Raw genomic sequence first — 14,835 nt, forward strand, 5'->3', positions numbered from 1 at the left:
GGTGCATGGGAGCTGGGTGAGGCCTGTGGCTGCCAGCTTTCCTCCACTTTCCTGGTGGCCTATGTGACCATGCAGAGATAGCCGTAATCCCCCTGGGAACATAACTCCATTGGCCTGAAAACCACACCCCATCCCCCACAGCAGCTGCAGCAAGCCCCACCCGAGGAAAGTCTGAGCTCAGACATGCCTAACCCTGCCCCCACCTGATGGTCTTTCTCTTTATGCTCTGGTAGCCAAACACAAAGGTCATAATTTCTTGGTAGGTCTATGGCCCTGCCCACTGCCTAAGCCTAAGGCAAAGTTGTATCCTTCCTATACAAACGGAACTGATGGGCTCTTGAATGTGCCACCTCCTAGCTGGAGGCCAACCAACACAAAACCAGCATACTAAACAAAAATACAACCAAGGACCCTCAGAGCATACTTCACTCCCCTGCCACCTCCACGAGAGTAGGTGCTAGTATCCATGGCTGAGAGACCTGAAGATGGATCACATCACAGGACTCATGGCAGACACTCCCCACCCCAGTAGCTCTGCTGGGTGGCTAGATCCAGAACAGAAATAGCAATCACTGCGGTTTGGTGCTCAGGAAGCCCCATCCCTAGGGGAAAGAGGAGAACACCACATCAAGGGATCACCCCTATAGGACAAAAGAATCTGAACAGCAGCCCTTGAGTTCCAGATCTTCCCTCTGACATAGTCTACCCAAATTAGAAGGAACCAGAAAAACAATTCTGGTAGTATGACAAAATGAGGTTTTTTAACACTCCCAAAAGATCGCAGTACCTCACCAGCAATGGATCCAAGCCAAGATGATGTATCTGAATTGCCAGAAAAAGAATTCAGAAGGTCAACTATTAAGCCAATCAAGGAGGTACGGGAGAAAGGTGAAGTCCAACTTAAACACATCAAATAAATAAATAAATAAATAAATAAATAAAATCATGTAGAATATTAATGGAAAATTCTCCAGTGAAATAGATAGCATAAATAAAAAGCAGTCACAGGCTAGTCATGGTGGCTCATGCCTATAATCCCAGCACTTTGGAAGGCCAAAGTGGGAGGATCATCTGAGATCAGGAGTTTGAGACCAGCCTGGCCAACATGGCAAAACGCTTTCTGTACTAAAAATACAAAAATCAGCCTGGCACAGTGGCAGGTGCCTTCAATGTCAGCCACTCAGGAGTCTGAGGCAGGAGAATCACTTGAACCTGGGAGGCAGAGGTTGCAGTGAGCTGAGATCACACCACTGCACTCCAGCCTGGGCAACAGAGCGAGACTCCATCGAAAAAATAAATAAATAAATACACACATACATAAAATAGAAAACATAAAAAACAATGACAACTTCTGGAAACGAAGGACACATTTAGAGAATTGCAAAATGCACTGGAAAATCTCAGCAATAGAATCAAACAAGTAGAAGAAAGAATGTCAGAGCTTGAAGACAAGTGTATCAAATTAACCCAATCAAATTCCTGGCCTTGCAGAGACCTAGACACCATATACAAAACTCAAAAAACTGCGGAATTATCACAAAAAACATCACCTAGGCACAGTCAAAACAAAGGAAATAATCTTAAGAACTGTGAGGGAAAAGCACCAGGTAACCCGAAAAGGAAAACCTGTGAGAGTAAGAGCAGATTTCTTAGTAGAAACTCTACAAGCTAGAGGGGATTGAGGCCTTATCTTTAGTCTCCTTAAACAAAACAATTAGTCAAGAATTTTGTATCCAGTGAAACTAAGCTTCATAAATGAAGGAAAGATACAATCTTTTTTAGACAAACAAATGCCGAGAGAATTTGCCACTATGAAGCCAGCACTACAAACTGCTTAAAGGAGCTCTAAATCATGAAACAAATCCTCACAATACAGAAAAATAGAGTGTCCTTAAAGTATACATCTCACAGGACACATAAAACAATAGCAGTGAAAAAAATACCAAGGTATTCAGGCAATTAGTAGCACAATGTATAGAATAGTACCTCACATCTCAATAGTAACGGTGAATGGAAAATGGCCTAAATGCTCCGCTTAAAAGATGTAGAATGACAAAATTGATAAGAACTCACTAATTAATATCTGCTGTCTTCAAGAGACTCACCTGACAAATAAGGACTCAAATAAACTTAAGGTAAAGGAGTGGAAAAAAGATAGTCCATGCAAATGGACACAAAAACATGAGCAGGAGTAGCTATTCTTATATCAGACAAAACAAACTTTAAAGCAACAGCAGTTAAAAAAGACAAAGAGGGACCTTATGTAATGATAAAAGAACTAGTCCAATGGGAAAATATCACAATCCTAAATATATATGCACCTAGCACTGGAGCTCCCAAATTCACAAAACAATTACTAGTAGACCTAAGACATAAGATAGACAGCAACACAATAACAGTGGGGGACTTCAATACTCCACTCACAGCACTAGACAGGTCTAGAAAGTCAACACGAACCAATGAACTTAAAGTATACCCCAGAACAAATGGACTTAGATATTTACAGAACATTCTACCCAACAACTGCAGAATATGCACTGTTCATAAGCACATGGAACATTCTCCAAGATGGACCATATGGCAAAACAAGTCTCAGTAAAAGCCATAAAACAAATCTCAGTAAATTTAAGAAAATTGAAATTTTATCAAGTACTCTGTCAGACCACAGTCCAATAAAATTGGAAATCAACCCCAGAAGAAACCCTCAAAACCGTGCAAATACATGGAAATTAAATAACATGCTTCTGAATGATCATTGGGTCACAATGAAATGAAGATTGAAATAAAAAATTATTTAAACTGAACAATAATAATAATATAACCTCTCCAAACCTCTAGGAAACAGAAAAGTGGTTCTAAGAGGAAAGTTCATAGCATTGAATGCCTACATCAAAAAGTCTGAAAGAGCACAAATAGACAATCTAGGGTTACACCTCAAGGAACTAGAGAAAAAACAACAAACAAACCCAGCAGAAGAAAAGAAAGACCAGAACTAAATGAAATTGAAACAACAACAAAAAAATACAAAAGAGAAAACACACAGCTAGTTCTTTGAAAAAAATAAACCAAATGGATAGACCATTAGTGAAATTAACCAAGAAAAGAAAGGAGAAGATTCAAATAAGCCCAATTAGAAATGAAATGGGAGATATTACAACCAATATCTCAGAAATACAAAAGATCATTCAAGGCTACTAGGAATACCTTTACACACACAAACTAGAAAACCTAGAGGTGATGGATAAATTCCTAGAAATATACAACCATCCTAGATTAAACCAGGAAGAAATAGAAACTCTGAACATACCAATAATAAGAAGCAAGATTGAAACAGTAACTAAAAAGTTACCAACAAAAAAAGTCTATGTCTAGATGAAATCACAGCTGAATTTTATGTGACATTCAAAGAAGAATTGGTACCAATGCTACTAAAAATATTCCAAAAGATAGAGAAAAAGGGAATCCTCTGTAAATCATTCTGTGAAGCTAGTATTGAGAGGTGACAGCGTGCTGGCAGTCCTCACAGCCCTCACTTGCTCTTGGCGCCTCCTCTGCCTGGGCTCTCACTTTGGCAGCACTTGAGGAGCCCTTCAGCCCACCACTGCACTGTGGAAGCCCCTTTCTGGGCTGGCCAAGGCCAGAGCCAGCTCCCTCAGTTTGCAGGGAGGTGTGGAGGGAGAGGCATGGGTGGGAACCGGGGCTGCATGCGGTGCTTGTGGGCCAGCGTGAGTTCCAGGTGGGCGTGGGCTCAGCAGACCCTGCACTCGGAGGGGCCAGCCAGCCCCACCAGCCCCGGGCAGTGAGGGGCTTAGCACCTGGGCCAGCAGCTGCTGTGCTCAATTTCTCGCTGGGCCTTAGCTGCCTTCCCGCGGGGCAGGGCTCGGGACCTGCAGCTCGCCATGCCTGAGCCTCCCCCCAGCCTCCGTGGGCTTCTGTGCGGCCTGAGCCTCCCCAACGAGCACCGCCCCCTGCTCCACGGTGCCCAGTCCCATCGATCACCCAAGGGCTGAGGAGTGCAGGCGCATGGCGTGGGACTGGCAGGCAGCTCCACCTGCAGCCGTGGTGCGGGATCCACTGGGTGAAGCCAGGTAGGCTCCTGAATCTGGTGGGGACTTGGAGAACCTTTATGTCTAGCTAAGGGATTGTAAGTACACCAATTGGCACTCTGTATCTACCTCAAGGTTTGTAAACACACCAATCAGCACCCTGTGTCTAGCTCAGGGTTTGTGAATGCACCAATCGACACTCTGTATCTAGCTACTCTGGTAGGGGACTTGGAGAACCTTTGTGTCCACACTCTGTATCTAACTAATCTAGTGGGGATGTGGAGAACCTTTGTGTCTAGCTCAGAGATTGTAAATGCACCAATCAGCACCCTGTCAAAACAGACCACTCAGCTCTCCGTAAAATGGACCAATCAGCAGGATGTGGGTGGGGCCAGATAAGATAATAAAAGCAGGCTGCCCGAGCCAGCAGTGGCAACACGCTCCGGTCCCCTTCCACACTATGGAAGCTTTGTTCTTTTGCTCTTTGCAATAAATCCTGCTGCTGCTCACTCTTTGTGTCCACACTGCCTTTATGAGCTGTAACACTCACCGCGAAGGTCTGCAGCTTCACTCCTGAAGCCAGCGAGACCACAAACCCACTGGGAGGAATGAACAACTCCAGACGTGCCACCTTAAGAGCGTAACACTCACCGTGAAGGTCCACAGCTTCACTCCTGAGCCAGCGAGACCACGAACCCACCAGAAGGAAGAAACTCCAAACACATCCGAACATCAGAAGGAACAAACTCCAGATGTGCCACCTTAAGAGCTGTAACACTCACCGTGAGGGTCCGCAGCTGCATTCTTGAAGTCAGTGAGACCAGGAACCCACCAATTCCAGACACAGTATCATCCTAATACCAAAACCAGGAAAGGACATAACAAAAAAGAAAACTACAGCCCAATATCCATGATGAACATAGATGCAAAAATTCTCAACACAATACTAGTTAACAGAATCCAACAGCATGTCAAAAAGATAATACACCATGATCAAGTTAGTTTTACACCAGGGATGCAGGGATTGTTTAACATCCACAAGTCAATAAATGTGATACACCTCATAAAAATATTTTTTTAGAAAATCACATAATCATCTCAATAAATGCAGTAAAACCCTTTGACAAAGTCCAGCATCCCTTTATCATTAAAACCCTCAGCAAAATCAGCATAGAAGGGGCATACCTTAAGGTAATGAAAGCCATCGATGACAAACCCACAGCCAACATAATACTGAACAGGGAAAAGTTGAAAGCATTCCCCCTGAGAACTGGAAGAAGACAATGATGCCCACTTTCACAACTTCTATTCAACATAGTATTGAAAGTCCTAGCCAGAGCAATCAGACAAGAGAAAGAAATAAAGGGCATCCAAATGGTAATAAGGAAGTCAAACTGTCACTGTTTGCTGATGACATGATTGTATACCTAGAAAACCCTAAAGACTCATCTAGAAACTCCTAGATCTGGTAAATGTATTCAGCAAAGTTTCAGGTTACAAAATTAATGTACACAAATCAGAATTGGAATCATCATGGTGGACGTGAGGCAGGAGAAGATTGCAGCTCCAGACAGAGCAGCGTGCAGAGACTCGCATTGTGAATTTTAGCTCCAGATGGACTGCAAGAACAAACCAGCAATCCTGAGAGGACCCACGGACCATCTGAAGAAAACGAACTGCTCCTGCAGGACCCCGTAGACACCCCAAGTACTGTGAGTGGCCCAACTGCAGAAGTGTGAAAGGGATACCCTCCTCTCCCAAACACACCCACTGGAGAAGCTGAAGGTCTGTTTGCAGGAGAAGTTTCCAACTTTACCTGGAGCTGAGACAATTTAGAGGGCCGAGTGAAATACAGGGGTAGAGGAAGCAGCAGAAAGTCCCTGTGAGCTTGCTGGGTCCCCTAGCAGGCCATTCCTGCCTGGTACCACAGGGATACATTTGGAGGCTGGCCAGAGGAGCAGGGGATAAAACTCCACAGGGAGGAGGAAATCTTTAGCTGAACTTTGTAACAATTTGAACATTGTGAGAAGCCTCCTGGCCAGAACTGGGGGGAGAGCACAAATCTGGTGTGCAGACTCCACAGGCGGGGGAAGAACTAAGCCCTTTTCTTTTGCAGCATGGAAGCAGGTAGCCTGGGGCAAGTTTTCAAGCCCATCTCATCCTCCACCTGGAAACAGACTTGGGGCTGTTGGGGAGAAGCATAGTGGGAGTGAGACCAGCTCTTTGGTTTGCATGGGAGCTAAGTGAGACCTGTGACTGCTGGCTTTCCCCCACTTCCCTGACAACCTGCATGACTCAGCAGAGGCAGCCATAATCATCCTAGGTACACAACTCCGGTGACCTGGGAATCACCCCAATCCCCCACAGCAGCTGCAGCAAGACCCACCCAAGGAGAGTCTGAGCTCAGACATGCCTAGCCCCACCCCCACCTGATGGCCCTTTCTTTTTACCCTGGTAGCAGAAGTCAAAGGGCATACAATCTTGGGAGTTTTAGGGCCCCACCCACGGCCAGTCCCTCTCCATACCACCACAGCTGATGCTTTCTGGAAAGTGCCACCTCCTGGCAGGAGGCCAACCAGCACAAAAATAGAGCATTAAACCACCAAATCTAAGAATACTCACAGACTCCATTGCACCGCCCGCCACCTCCACTTGAACAGGCACTGGTATCCATGTTGAGAGACCCATAGACGGTTCACATCACAGGACTCTGTGCAGGCACCCCCCAGTACCAGCCCGAATTTGGATAGACTTACTGGGTGGCTAGACCCAGAATAGAGACAACAATCACTGCAGTTAAGCTCACAGGAAGCCACATCCATAGGAAAAGGGGGATAGTACTACATCAAGGGAACATCCTGTGGGACAAAAGAAATCTGAAAAACAGTCTTCAGCCCTAGACTTTCCCTCTGACAGAGCCTACCCAAATGGAAAGGAACCAGAAAACCAACCCTGCCAGGTAATATGACAAAACAAGGCTCTTCAACACCCCCCAAAAAAATCACACTAGTTCACCAGCAATGGATCCAAACCAAGAAGAAATTACTGATTTATCTGAAAAAGAATCAGGAGGTTAGTTATTAAGCTAATCAGGGAGGGACCAGAGAAAGGCGAAGCCCAATGCAAGGAAATCCAAAAAATGATACAAGAAGTGAAGGGAGAAATGTTCAAAGAAATAGACAGCTTAAAGAAAAAAAGAAAAAAAATCAAAAATCCAGGAAACTTTGGACACACTTTTAGAAATGTGAAATGCCCTAGAAAGTCTCAGAATGTAATTGAACAAGTGAAAGAAAGAAATTCAGAGCTAAAAGAGAAGGTTTTTTTAATTAATCCAATCCTACAAAGACAAAGAAAAAAGAATAAGAAAATATGAACAAAGCCTCCACGAAGTCTGGCATTATGTTAAACAACCAAACCTAACAATAATAGGTGTTCCTGAGAAAGAAGAGAATTCTAAAAGCTTAGAAAACATATTTGGGTGGATAATTGAGGAAAGCTTCCCTGGCCTTGCTAGAGACCTAGACATCCAAATACAAGAAGCACAAAAACACCTGGAAATTTTATCACAAAAAGATCAGAGCAGAACTAAATGAAATTGAAACAAAAAAATACAAAAGATAAATGAAACAAAAAGCTGGTTCTTTGAAAAGATAAATAAAACTGATAGACCATTAGCAAGATTAACCAAGAAATACCTCACTAAGATTGCAGATTTTACAATGACATACCAAAATCCTTCAAGGTACTATGAAACCTTCTCTCACATAAATAAAAACCTAGAAAGGTGGTAATCTCTAAAAAAACAACCCTACTAAATCAGAAAAATTAATACCTTGAACAGACCAATAACACACAGGATTGAACAACAAAAAAAAGTCCAGGACCAGACAGATTCACGGTGGAATTCTACTAGACATTCAAAGGAAAATTGATACCAATTCTTTTGACACTATTCCACAAGATAGAAAAAGAAGGAACCCTCCCTAATTCATTCTATGAAGCCAGCATTAATACCAAAACCAGGAAAAAACATAACCAAAAAAGAAAACTAAAGCCCAATATCCATGATGAACATAGATGCAAAAATTCTCAATACAATACTAGTTAACAGAATCCAACAGCATATCAAAAAGATAATATACCACGATCAAGTTAGTTTTATACCAGGGATGCAGGGATTGCTTAACATCCACAAATCAATAAATGTAATACACCTCATAAAAATAATTTTTTAAAAAATCACATAATCATGTCAAAAGATGCAGAAAAAGCATTTGACAAAATCTAGCAACATTTATGGTTAAAATTCTCAGCAGAATCAGCATACAAGGGGCATACCTTAATGTAATAAAAACCATCTATGACATACCCACAGCCAACACAATACTGAATGGGGAAAAGTTGAAAACATTCCCTTTGAGAACTGGAACAAGACAAGGATGCCCACTTTCACCACTCTTCTTCAACATGGTACTGGAAGTCATAGCCAGAGCAATCGGACAAGAGAAAGGAATAAAGGGCATCCAAATCAGTAAAAAGGAAGTCAAAGTCTCACTGTTTGCTGATGATATGATCGTTCACACTGAAAACCCTAAAGACTCCTCAAGAAAGCTCCTAGAACTGATAAAAGAATTCAGCAAAGTTTCTGGACATAAGATTAATGTACACAAACCAGTAGCTCTTCTATACACCAACAGCAACTAAGCAGAGAATCAAATCTAGAACTCAACCCCTATTACAATAGCTGCAAAAAAAATAAAATAAAATACTTAGGAATATACATAATCAAGGGATCAAAAGACCTCTACAAGGAAAACTACAAAACACTGCTGAAAGAAACCATAGATGACACCAGGAAATGGAAACACATCCCATGCTCATGGATGGGTAGAATCAACATTGTGAAAATGTCCATACTGCCGAAAGCAATCTACAAATTCAACACAGTCCCCATCAAAATAGCACCATTATTCTTCACAGAATTAGAAAAAACAATTCTAAAATTCATATGGAACCAAAAAAGAGCCCGCATAGCCAAAGCAAGACTAAGCACAAGAACAAATCTGGAGGCATCTCACAGCCTGATTTCAAACCAGTCTATAAAGCCATAGTCACCAAAACATCATGGTACTGGTATAAAAATAGGCACATAGACCAGAGCAGAAAAATAGAGAAATAAACCCAAATACAGCCAACTGATCTTTGACAAAGCAAACAAAAACATAAAGTGGGAAAAGAACACTGTTTTCAGCAAATCATGCTGGGATTATAGGCTAGCCACATATAGGAGAATGAAACTGGATTCTCATCTCCCACCTTATACAAAATCAACTTGAGATGGATTAAGGTCTTAAACCTAAGACCTGAAACTATAAAAATTCTAAAAGATAACATTGGAAAAACCCTTCTAGACATTGGTTTAGGCAAGGATGTCATGACCAAGAGCCCAAAAGCACATGCAATAAAAACAAAGATAAATAGGTGGGACCTAATTAAACTAAAGAGCTTCTTCATGACAAAAGGAACAGTCAGCAGAGTAAACAGACAACCCACAGTGTGGGAGAAAATCTTCACAATCTGTACATCTGACAAAGGACTAATATCCAGAATCTACAATGAACTCAAACAAATCAGTAAGAAATAAACAAACAATCCCATCAAAAAGTGGGCTAAGGAAATGAATAAAGAATTCTCAAAAGAAGATATACAAATGGCTAACAAACATGTGAAAAAATGCTCAACATTACTAATGATCAGGGAAATGCAAATCAAAACCACAATGCAATAACACCTTAGTCCTGCAAGAATGGTCATAATAAAAAAATCAAAGAACAGTAGATGCTAGTGTGAATGCGGTGAACAGGGAACATTTCTACACTGCTGGTGGGAGTGTAAACTAATATAGCCACTATGAAAAAGAATGTGAAGATTCCTTAAAGAACTAAAAGTAGAACTACCATTTGACCCAGCAATACCACTACTGGGTATCTACCCAGAGGAAATGAAGTTATTATTCATAAAAGATACTTGCACATGTATGTTTATAGCAGCACAATTCACAATTGCAAAACTGTGGAACCAACCCAGATGCCCATCAGTCAACAAGTGGATAAAGAAACTACGGTATGTATACACAATGGAATACTATGCAGCCATAAAAAGGAATCAATTAACAGCATTTGCAGCAACCTGGATGAGATTGGAGACTATTATTCTAAGTAAAGTAACTCAGGAATGGAAAACCAAACCTAGTATGTTCTCGCTGATATGTGGGAGCTAAGCTATGAGGACACAAAGGCATAAGAATGATACAATGGGCTTTGGGGACTGGGCAAGGGAAGAGTGGGAGGTAGCCAGGGATAAAAGACTACAAATATGGTGCAGTGTATACTACTTGGGTGATGGGTGCAACAGAATCTCACAAATCACCACGAAAGAACTTACTCATGTAACCAAATACCACCTGTACTCCAATAATTTATGGAAAAAAGTTAATGTACACAAATCTGTAGCTCTGCTATACAAAAACAGTGACCAAGCTGAGAATCAAATCAAGAACTCAGCCCGTTTTACAATAGCTGCAACAACAACAACAAAAACTTAGGAATACACTTAACCAAGGAGGTGAAAGACCTCTACAATGAAAACTACAAAACACTACTGAAAGAAAACATAGATGACACAAACAAATGGAAATACATCCCATGCTCATGATAGGTAGAATCAATATTGTGATAATGACCATACTGCCAAAAGCAGTCTACAAATTCAATGCATTTGCCTTTATAATACCACCACCATTCTTCACAGAATTAGAAAAAGCAATTCTAAAATTCATATGAAACCAAAAAAGAGCCTGCCTAGCCAAAGCAAGACTAAGCAAAATGAACAAATCTAGAGGCATTACATTACACAACTTCAAACTATACTATAAGGCCATACTCTCCAAAACAAAATGGTACTGGTATAAAACTAGGCATATAGATGAATGGAACAGAATAGAGAACCCAGAAATAAAGGCAGATACTTACAGTCAACTGATCTTTGACAGAGCAAAGAAAAACATAAAGTGGGGAAAGGACACTGTATTCAACAAATGGTGCTGGGATAATTGGCAAGCCACATATAGAAGAATGAAACTGGATCCTCATCTCTAACCCTATACAAAAATCAAGTCAAGATGGATCAAATCAAATACTTAAATCTAAAGCCTGAAACCATAAAATTTCTAGATGGTACATTGCAAAAACCCTTCTAGACATTAGCTTAGGCAAAGACTTCATGACCAAGAACCCAAAAGCAAATGCAACAAAAACAGAGATAAATAGATGGGACTTAACTAAAAACCTTCTGCACAGCAGAAGAAATAATCAGCAGAGTAAAAAGATATCCTACAGAGGGGGGAGAAAATCTTTACAATCTACATCTAACAAAGGACGGAATCCACAAGGAACTCAAACAAATTAGCAAGAACAAAACAAACAATTCCATTAAGAAAGGGCCTAAGGATATGAATAGACAACTCTCAAAAGAAGATATACATATGGCCAACAAACATATTTTTAAAATGTTCAACATCACTAATGATCAGGGAAATGCAAATCAAAACCACAATGCAATACTACCTCACTCCTGCAAGAATGGCCATAATCAAAAAATCAAAACATAATAAATGTTGGCATGGATGTGGTAAAATGGGAACACTTTACACTATTGGTGGGAATGTAAACTAGTACAACCACTATGGAAAACAGTGTGGAGATTCCTTAAAGAACTAAAAGTAGATACACCATTTGAAACAGCAATACCACTCCTGGGTATCTATCTAGAGGAAAAGAAGTAATTATACAAAAAAGATACCTGCACACACATGTTTATAGCAGAACAATTTGCAATTGCAAAAATATGGAACCAGCCAAATGCCTGTCAATTATCAATCAATGAGTGGATAAAGAAAATGGGATATATGGAATACTACTCAGCCATAAAAAGGAATGAAATAATGGCATTCACAGCAACATGGATGGAATTGGAGACCATTATTCTAAGTGAAGTAACTCAGAAATGGAAAACCAAACATTGTATGCTCTCATAAGTGGGATCTAAACTATGAGGATGCAAAGGCATGAGAATGATACAATGAACTTTGGGGACTCAGGGGAAAGGGTGGGAGTAGGGTGAGGGATAAAGTCTACACATTTGGTGATGGGTGCACCAAAATCTCAGAAATAACCACTAAAGAAATTATTCATGCAGCTAAATACCACCTGTTCATTGAACACCAATAGAAATTTCAAAAATAGCATTAACAACATAAAAATAAATTTATTGTTTTTAAAATCAAATGAAATTAATCTGTAAAGAGATGATGACTTACCATCACAAAATATACAGAAAGAATTATTATACAGAAATTAATAATATTATTCTGTATTTTATTAATATACAGAAATACTTATTGCAATGACTCTATTGCAATAAGTATTTTGTTTCCCAAAGGTAATTTCATTGAATGGGAGACATTCACTTGTATGAATAGTGTGTATCTTGGTTAAAATAAGTGTTATGACTGTGTAGTTATACCATTTACATTCCCTTTCAAGACAGAAAAACTGTATAAGTACACAAAATAGTTAAATAATATTAACCTAAGACCAAATGACAAATTTACAGTGAGGTGAGCAAAATTTTGGAAACAGACATAATTGTGGAATGGCATCCTCAAGGAAAGTTTATAGAATAGGTAGAATTCGTATTTTGCAGGCATACAAATTTAGGAGAAAAAAATCACAATCAAAACCATGGAAGTAAAGAAGGAGACAGCTTTCTCAGTTAGAGCAGACACTTTGGATGGAAATATAATTTGGAAGTACAACTCAGAACAGAATTAAGGACCACATTGTCTGATGTCCCTTAATGCCAAGGTAGAAGTTTTGAGATTTTATCTTTTAGGCAGAGGAAAAATTAAATTGAAGAGAGTTGGAATATCATGAAGAAAGCAACTTGGAAGAAATTGGTCAAACAATGACATAAAGGATAGAATTTAGGCAGAAGAGTCTAAAGAAAAAGGATGAATTTTTTTTTTCTGATAAATGTACCACTGACACATAATTGATAATTAAAGCTAATAGTTTCTTATAGGGAATATCTGATCTGTAGCACTTTAAAAAATTTATTCTCAATGACTGTCTCTCTAGCACTCAGTGTATAACTCAATGCGTCTTCTAAAATCAGTTATTAAGAGATGCAACTTACTTTTTTAAGATTATTACAAACCATAAATATGGTCAATCACTGCCTCAGATAATACATATTTGATTGTAATACACTATAATACTATAATGTACTATAGTCAAATATATGTGACACTGAAGAAAACCACATTAGTTCTCTCTACAGTTAGCATAAGCAATAACCAATCACCTCCTAATAGTGCTAATTTTTGTGGCAAATTATACATAATAAGGATTTTTTTATTTTAACTATTTTAAGTGTACAGTTTAGTGACATATACACACTGTTTTGCAAATATCACTACCAACCATCTCTACAACATTTTTCATCCGCTCAGATTGAAACTCTGTATTTATTAAACAATAACTGTACATTTTTACCTCTCCACAGCCACTGGTAACCACTATTCTACTTTTTGTTTCTATGAATTTGACTATTCTAGTTACCTCATAAAATTGGAATCATAAATAGTTATTATTGTATGATTGTCACATCTCAATTAGCATAATTCTTCAAGGTTTATGTAATAATATGTGTCAGAATTTCATTTCCTTTTTAAGGCTGAATATTATTATTATAGTAGTTCCTTACATATTCTGGAAATTAGTTCCTTATCATATGTATGATTTGCAAATAGTCTCTCCTGTTTCATGGATTTCCTGGTCACTGTGTTGATAATGTCTTCTGATGCACAAATATTTTTAATTTTGATGAAGTTCAATTTATATATTTTTTTCTTGTTGACTGTTCTTTTGATTATCAAATACAAGTTCATCAAGCTTTTTATTTATATTTTATACCTAGAATTTTATAACTACCTCTTACCTTCAGGCCTTTGACCCATTAGTTTATTTGTTCTTTATTGAGTAAAGATTCAACTTTATTCTTTTGCATGTGGATATCCAGTTTTCCCATTAGCATGTGTTGAAAAGACTCTCCTTTCCCCATTCAATGGCCTCAGCACCACTGTCAAAATTTTTTTGACCATATATGTAAGGGTTTATTTCTGGGCTCTGTACTGTGTTCCATTGATCTTTATGTCTGTCTTTATGCCAGTACCTCACTGTGGTGATTAGTGTAGCTAGTATACTAAGCTTCTTAATCAGGGAAGCAGTAAACCTCCAACTTTGTTCATTTTCTAGATTGTTTTTGCTACTTTGGGTCTCTTGAGATTCTATATGGAGTTAGGATGAATTTTTCTATTTCTGCCAAAAATGCCATTGGAGTTTTGATAGAAATTGCATTGAATCTGTAGATCACATTGTGTATTGATTTTTTTTTTAATGACAGTGTCTCCCTCTGTCACCAAGGCTGGAATGCAGTAGTGCCATCATGGTTCACTGCATGCTCCCCAAGTTCATGTAATCCTCCTACCTCAGCCTCCTTAGTAGCTGAGACTACAGGCATGTGCCACCACACTCGGCAAAACTTTTTGTAATTTTTGTAGGCGCAAGGTTTTGCCATGTTGCCCCGGCTGATCTCTAATGCCTGGACTCAAGCAATCTGACCGCCTCAGCCTCCCAAAGTGCTAGGATTACAGGCGTGAGCCACCACA

General features: G+C 39.5%; 1 protein-coding gene across 2 annotated transcripts in view; it reads left to right on the forward strand.

Annotated features, from left to right (window-relative positions):
- The window catches only part of KLHL4 (kelch like family member 4), a 160,120-nt gene that overhangs the window by 126,303 nt on the left and 18,982 nt on the right, over positions 1 to 14,835 (forward strand). The gene's annotated exons all lie outside the window — the stretch shown is intronic.

This window comes from Hylobates moloch, unplaced genomic scaffold (genome assembly GCF_009828535.3).
Source record: "Hylobates moloch isolate HMO894 unplaced genomic scaffold, HMol_V3 SCAFFOLD_7, whole genome shotgun sequence".
Lineage (NCBI taxonomy): Eukaryota > Metazoa > Chordata > Mammalia > Primates > Hylobatidae > Hylobates > Hylobates moloch.